This window comes from Pongo abelii, chromosome 10, assembly GCF_028885655.2.
Source record: "Pongo abelii isolate AG06213 chromosome 10, NHGRI_mPonAbe1-v2.0_pri, whole genome shotgun sequence".
NCBI classification, from domain to species: domain Eukaryota; kingdom Metazoa; phylum Chordata; class Mammalia; order Primates; family Hominidae; genus Pongo; species Pongo abelii.
In genome coordinates, this window is record NC_071995.2 from 71,776,495 (window position 1) to 71,785,087 (window position 8,593).

Here is an 8,593-nt window from a genome sequence, read left to right on the forward strand (position 1 = left end):
AACACCAGGTAGACTTCTAAAGTTTTGACTCCAGTCCCTGACTACTGAATGGCACCTCTGTACCCACCCAGGGCCTGGGGGCCCTTGCTGCCCTGAAAGGAAGGACATAGGTCTGGCTGGCCTTGCCACCAGCTGATTGTAGAGCCCCAGGGCCTAGACTAAACATAGGTAGTAAGCCTGGAAGTGGTTACATCAGGCCTTGGATGAGACCCACTTCTCTGCTGGCTTCAGGTCTGATCCAGCACAGTCACAGTAGGGGTGGCTACAGTGGTGTTTGTGTCACTTCACCCCCAGCTTTACGTGGCTCAGAACAGACACAGAGACGCTGGGAGAAAGTAAGAGAAGGAAACCTGAGTATCTGCCTGAGAATTCTGCCAGATTTTGTCTAAGACCATTAAGGTAGTATCTCTATGAGTGTGCAAGAACCACAGCATTCTCAGGTATTGGGTGCCCTCTAAAACAAATGCAGCTTAGATCAAAACACCCAAGTTCATTCAAATATCTGGAAAGCCTTCCCAAGAATGATGGCCACAAATAAGCCCAGACAGTGAAGAATACAATAAATATCTAACTCTTCAATATCCAGACACTGAAGAACATCTGCTAGCATCAACACCATTCAGGAAAACATGACCTCAACAAATGAACTAAATAAGGAATCAAGGACCAAGCCTGGAGAAACAAAGATGTTTCAGCCAACTAATTCAAAATAGCTGTTTTGAGGAAACTCAAAGAAATTCAACATAACACAGAGAAGAATTTCAGAATTCTATCAGATAAATTTAACAAATAAATTGAAATACTTTAAAAAAAATCAGGCAGAAATTCTGGAGCTGAAAAATGCAACTGGCATAGTAAAGAATGCATCAAAGTCCTTTAAGAGCAAAATTAAACAAGTGGAAGAAAGAATTAGTGAGCTTGAATACAGGCTATTTGAAAATATACAGTAAGAAGAGACAAAAGAAAACAGAATAAAAAATAATGAAGCATGCATACAGGATGTAGAAAATATCCTCAAAAGGGCAAATATACGAGCCTTAAAAAGGAGGTAGAGAAAGAGATAAGGTTAGAATGCTTATTCAAAGAAAAACTGACAAGATTTCTCAGACCTAAAGTTATCAATATCCAAGTACAAGAAGCTTATAAAACACTAAGCAGATTTAACTCAAAGAAGACTATCTCAAGGCATTTAATTTTTCCCAAAGATTAAGGATAAAGAAAGAATTCTAAAAGCAGGGAGAAAAAACGAAACATACAGTGCAGTTCCCATACATCTGGCAGCAGACATTTCAGTGGAAACCTTACAGGCCAAGAAAAAGTGGCATGACATATTTAAAGCACTGGAGAAAAAACATACTTTAGAATAGTACATCTGGCAAAAATATCCTTCAAACATGAGGGGAAATAAAGATCTTCCCAGACAAACAGAAGCTGAGGGATTTCATCAACAACAGAACTGAGCTACAAGAAATGCTAAAGGGAGTACTTCAATTAGAAAGAAAATGACATTAATGAGTGATCACCTGAAGGTACAAAACTCACCGGTGATAGTAAGTACACAGAAAAACACAAAACATTATAATATCAGAACTGTGGTGTGTAAACTACTCATTGTAAAAAGAAAGACTAAATAATAAACCAATCAAACAGTAACTACAACAACTTTTCAAAATATAGTCAGTACAATAAGATATACACAGAAACAACAGAAAGTTAAAAAACAGAGAGACTAAGTTAAGCAGTAGAGTTTTTACTATTAGGTTTTTTTTTTGCTTGTTTGTTTATGCAAACAGTGTTTAGTCATTTTCAGGTTAAAACAATTAGTTACAAGACAGTATTTGCAAGCCTCATAGTAACCTCAAACCAAAAAATCATGCAATGGAGGCACAAAAACAAAAAGCCAAAACCTAAATCATATCATCAGAGACAATCAACTTCGCTAGAGGAAGATAGGAAGGAAAACAAGAAGGAAGAGAAGACCACAACACAACCAGAAAACAAATAACAATATGGCAGAAGTAATTCCTTACTTATCAATAATAATATTGAATGTATGTGGACCCAACTCTCCAATCAAAAGACATAAAAACACTTCACCTGTATAGGCACACATAAACTGAAAATAAAGAGATGGAAAAAGATATTCTATGTCAATGGAAAACAAAAGAGAGCAGAAGTAGCTATACTTATATCAAAAAAACACGGATTTCAAGACAAAAACTATAAGAAGAGATAAAGATGGTTACTGTATAATTATAAATGTGTCAGTTCAGCAAGGGATATAACAATTTTAAATATATATGCACCCAACACTGGAGCACCCAGATATATAAAGGAAATATTATTAGAGCTAAAGAGAGAGGTAGGTCCCAGTACAATAATAACTAGAGACTTCAACATCCCACTTTCATCATTGGACAGATATTCTAGATAGAAAAATCAATGAAGAAACATTAGACTTAATCTGCACTATAGATCAAATAGATCTAATAAATATTTACAAAAAAAATCTAATGTCTCAGAATACACATTTTTTGGGTATCTTGTGTTTTCTCAAGGATTGGTCATTCTCAAGGACAGACCATATGTTAGTTCCCAAAACAAGTCTTAAAATATTCAAAGTAATTTAAATAATATCAAGCAACATCTCTGACCAGCATAAATGAAACTGGAAATTAATAATGGAAGAATTTTGGAAACAATAAAAATACATGGAAATTAAACAATATGCTCCTGAATGAACAGTTGGTCAAAGAATAAATTAAAGAAGAAATTGAAAAAAATTTTGAAACAAAAGATAGTGAAAACACAACATACCCAAACTTCTGGGATACAACAAAAGCAGTACTCAGGGAAGTGTATAGCTACAAGTGCTTACATCAAAAAAGAGAAAAAAAACTTGAAATAAACAATCTAATGATGCATCTTAAAGAAATAGAAAAACAAGAGCAAACAAAACCCAAAATCAGTAGAAGAAAAGAAATAACAAAAATCAGAGCAAAAATAAATGAAACTCAAATGAAAAAAAAATACAGAAGATCAATGAAACAAAAAGTTGATATTTTGAAAGGCTAAACAAAATTGGCAAAGCTATAGTAAGACCACTAAGGAAAAAAGCGAGAAGACACAAATAGATTAAATCAGAAATGTAAAAGCGGAAATAACAACTGATACTGCAGAAATGCAAAGGATAATTAATGGTTACTATGAGCAACTATATGACAGTAAGTAGGGACATGGATGAAGCTGGAAACCATCATTCTCAGCAAACTATCACAAGGACAAAAAACCAAACACCGCATGTTCTCACTCATAGGTGGGAATTGAACAATGAGAACACATGGACACAGGAAGGGGAACATCACACAACGGGGCCTGTTGTGGGGTGGGGGGAGGGGGGAGAGATAGCATTAGGAGATATACCTAATGTTAAATGACAAGTTAATGGGTGCAGCACACCAACATGGCACATGTAAACATATGTAACAAACCTGCACATTGTGCACATGTACCCTAAAACTTAAAGTATAATAAAAAAAAAGAAAAATATACCCAAAAAATGGACAAATTCCTACACACATATGACCGACCATGATTGAACCAGGAAGAAATTCAAAATCTGAACAGATCAATAGCAAGTAATGAGATCAAATTTGTGATAAAAACTCTCCCACTAAAAACTCTCCCACTAAAGAAAAGCCCAAGACTTGCTGGCTTCACTGTTGAATTCTACCAAACATTTAAAGAAGAACTAACACCAACCCTACTCAAACTATTCTGAATAATAGAGGATGAGGGAATACTTTCCAATTCATTCTATGAGGTCAGTATTACCCAGATACCAAAACCAGAGAAAGACACATTAAAAAAAGAAAAATACAGGTAGATATCTCTGATTAATATTGATGTAAAAATCCTCAACAAAATATTAGCAAACTGAATTCAACAATACATCAGAAAGATCATTCATCATGACCATGTGGGATTTATTCCTGTTATGCAAGGATGGTTAAATATACAAATGAATTAAAGTGATCCATCATGTCAACAGAATGAAGGATAAAATCCATGTAATCATTTCAACTGATGCTGAAAAAGCATCTGACAAAATTCAACATCCCTTCATAATAAAACCCCCCAAAAACTGATGATAGGAGGAACATATCTGAACACAATAAAAGCCATATATGACAGACTCACAGCTAGTATCATACCAAATGGGAAAATCTGAAAGCTTTTTCTTTGAGATCTGGAACAAAAAAAGGATGCCCACTGTCAGTATTGTTATTCAATATAGTCCTGAAAGTTCTGGGTAGAACAATCAGGCAAGAGAAAGATATAAAGGGCATCCAAATTGGAAAGGAAGCAGTCAAATTATTTTTTTCTGAAGATGACGTGATCTTATATTTGAGAAAACCCAAAGACACCACAGGAAAACTATTAGAACTGATAAACAAATTCAGTAAAGTTGCAGGACACAAAATCAACATACAAAAATGAGTGGCATTTCTAAATACCAATCTGCATTTCTACATGCCAATCCATATGAGCAATCTGTAAAAAAAATGAAAAAGTAATCTCATTTACAATAGCCACACATAAAATTAAATACCTAGGAATTAACCAAATAAGTGAAAGATCTCTATAATGAAAACTTTAAGAGGACACAAAAAATTGAACAAATATTTTATTTTCATGGATTGGAGGAATCAATATTGTTAAAAAATGTCATATTATCCAAAGCAATCTACAGATTCAGTGCACTCTCTATCAAAATACCAATGACATTCTTCATAGGAATAGGAAAAAGAGTCTAAATTTTATATGAAACCACAAAGGACACAGAATAGCCGAAACTATCCTAAGCAAAAAGAACAAACTGGAGGAATCGCATACCTGATTTCACATTGTACCAAAGAGCTGTAGTAACCAAAACAACATAGTGCTGCATAAAAACAGACCAAAAAAAAAAAAAAAACAGTGGAATAGAATAGAGAAACAAGAATTAAATTCATATATCCATAGTGAACTTATTTTCAACAAAGTTGCCAAGAATGTGCACTGGGGAAAAGTTAGTCTCTTCAATACACAGTGCTGAAAAAACTGGATATTCATATACAAAAAATGAAACTAGACACTCATTTCTTGCCATATACAAAAATCAAATCCAAATGAATTAACTACTTAAATATAAGACCTCAAAATATGAAACTACTACAATAAAACATTGGGGAAAATCTCCAGGACATTGGTCTGGACAAAAATTTCTTGAGATATAACCCAGAAGCACAGGCAGTCAAAGCAAAACTGAACAAATACCACATCAAGCTAAAAACTTCTTCACAGAAAAGGAGACAATCAACAAAGTAAAGAGGCAACCCACAGAATGGGAGAAAATATTTGTAAGCTGCCCGTCTGACAGATTAATAATCAGAATATACAAGGAGCTCCAACAACTCCATAGGAAAAATTTTAATAATCCAATCAAAAATAGGCAAAATATTTGAAGAGATATTTATCAGAAAGAGACATACAAATGGCAAACAGGCATGTGAAAAGATGCTCACCATCACTGAGCATCAGAGAAATCCAAATCAACACTACAGTGAAGTATAATCTCACCTCAGTTAAAGTGGCTTATGTTCAAAAGGCAGGCAACAATAAATGCTGTGGTACTGATACAAGAACAGACAAATAGACCAATTGAACAGAACAGAGAACCAAGAAATAAGACCACACACTAGCAACCATCTGATCTTTGACAAACCTGACAAAAATAAGCAATGGGGAAAGGACTTTCTATTTAATAAATGGTGCTGGGAGAACTGGCTAGGCATATGCAGAAAATTGAAACTGGACCTCTTCCTTACAAAAATCAACTCAAGATGGGTTAAAGACTTAAATGTAAAACCCGAAACTATAAAAACCCTGGAAAGACACCTAGGCACACCATTCAGGACATAGGTATGGGCAAAGATTTCATGACAAAGATGCCAAAAGCAATTGCAACTAAAACAAAGATTGACAAGTGGGACCTACTTAAAATACAGAGCTTCTGCACAGCAAGAGAAAATATCAACAGAGTAAACAGACAATCTACAGAATGAGAAACAATTTTTGCAATCTATCCATCTGACAAAGGTCTAATATCCAGCATCTATAAGGAACTTAAACAAATTAACAGGAAAAAAAAATGATCCCATTAAAAAGTGGGCAAAGGACATGAACAGACATGCCTCAAAAGAAGACACACATGCGGCCAACAAACATTAAAAAAAAGCTCAACATCACGATCATCAGAGAAGTGCAAATCAAAATCACAGTGAGATACCGTCTCATACCAGTCAGAATGGCTATTAATAAAATGTCAAAAAAACAACAGATGTCAATGAGGTTATGAAGAAAAAGGAATGCTTTTACACTGTTGGTGGGAGTGTAAATTAGTTCCACCATTGTGGAAGACAGAGTGGTGATTCCTCAAACATCTACAGGCAGAAATACCATTCGACCCAACAATCCCAGTAGCAGGTATATACCCAAAGGAATATACATTGTATTTATAAAGACACAAGGCCCCTTATGTTTATTGCAGCACTATTCACAATAGCAAAGACATGGAATCAACCCAAATGCCCATCAATGATAGACCAGATAAAGAAAATGTTGTACGTATACACCATGAGGAATACTATGCAGCCATAAAAATGAGATCATGTCCTTTTCAGGGATATGAATGCAGCTGGAGGCCATTATCCTTAGCAAAGTAATGCAGGAACAGAAAACCAAATACTGCATGTTCTCACTTATAAGTGGGAACTAAATGATAAGAACACATGGTCACACGGTGGGGAACAACACACACTGGGGCCTGTCATGGGATGGGGATGGGAGGAGGAAGAGGATTTAGAGGAATAGCTAATGGATGCTGGGCTTAATACCTGGGTTATGGGATAATCTGTGCAGCAAATCACTATGGCACATTTACTTGTGTAACAAACGTGCACATCCTTCACATCCACACCTGAACTTAAAGTGAAAGTTGGAAATTGAAGTAAATTAGTACAATCACTATGAAGAACAGTTTAGAGGGTCCTCAAAAAACTAAAAATTGAGCTACCATATTATCCAGCAATCCCACTGCTAGGTATGTATTCAGAAGAAAGGAAATCAGTATATAGAAGAGATATCTGTACTTTTATGTTTATTGCCACACTGTTTACAATAGCTAAGATTTAGAAGCAACCTAAGTTGCTTCTAACAGATGAATGGATAAAGAAAATGAGATACTTATACATAATGAAGTACTATTAAGCCATAAAAAAGAATGGCATCCAGTCATTTGCAACAACATGGATGGAACTGGCAATTATTATATTAAGTGAAATAAGCGAGGATCAAAGAGACAGACATTGCATGTTCTCACTTATTTGTGGGATCTAAAAATCAAAACAATTGACCTCATGGACATGGAGAATACATGAATTATTACCAGTGGCTGGCAAGGGTAGTTAGGGGTGGGGGTGGGAGTGGGGAGGAGTTGGAGGGAGGTAGTGGTTACAAAATAATAATTAGAATGAATAATACCTACTATTTGATAGGACAACAGAGTGACTATAGTCAATAGTAACTTAATTATACATTTTGCGTTGTACATTTGTAAGAGTATAATTTGATTGTTTGTAACTCAAAAGATAAATACTTGAGGGGATAGTTACCCCATTCTACATGATGCACTTATTTCACATTGTATGTACCTTATAAATATATACACCTACTATGTACTCACAAAATCTTTTTAAAAAGAAAAGGAAACAAAAATATTGTAGTAAACTTCTGCAGCATGGAAGTGGGCCATGTGTCAATAAAACATTAGTATACATAAATGTTGTGTAAATGTTACTGCATGACTCAGAAAAAGGAATTAGAGGCAAAATTGTTCTTCAGTGAAAATTACAAGTGGAAAACAGGCACATGTAAGTATGAGTCTCAGTGTGATTATCTAAGAATGTGTGTAATTAACTAGCTTTGATGTTTTAGCAAAAGTCTGTACAACTGCAGGAATTCACATGAGAAAATAATTTTTGCCTGCCAAAAGTTGAGTTCCACTCCAGTGTCTTCTCATTCTAGAACACAGGTAGAAGGATCAGCTTCTCTTTGGGTCAGAGAAGAAAAAAAGGAGATGACAGAAATTACAATGCCTCTTAAAACTTCTGAATAAGTATAGTGCACACTGTATCCATTCACACTCCATTGGCGAAATTATATCTCATGGCCAACTCCAAGATTTGTGGGACCAAACACAACATCAATTTATCCATCAAACGATGCACTGAAATTGTAAGGCAATTGGTCATGTTTTGGTAATCCTCTTACGAAATGAGTAGGTTGATGAGGAAGCCAATTGAACATTCTTTGGAAATAATAGTGCAATCTAACAGAGGATACCTTTGTCATTAGACATAGGTCATGATTGATTTAGTTACATATTAATTCATTCAACAGATATTGATTTTCTACTATGTGCATATCAATGAATGAGATACAATCATTGCCTTCAAGAGACATGTCCATAAAGACTGTTGAAGAGAGTAAC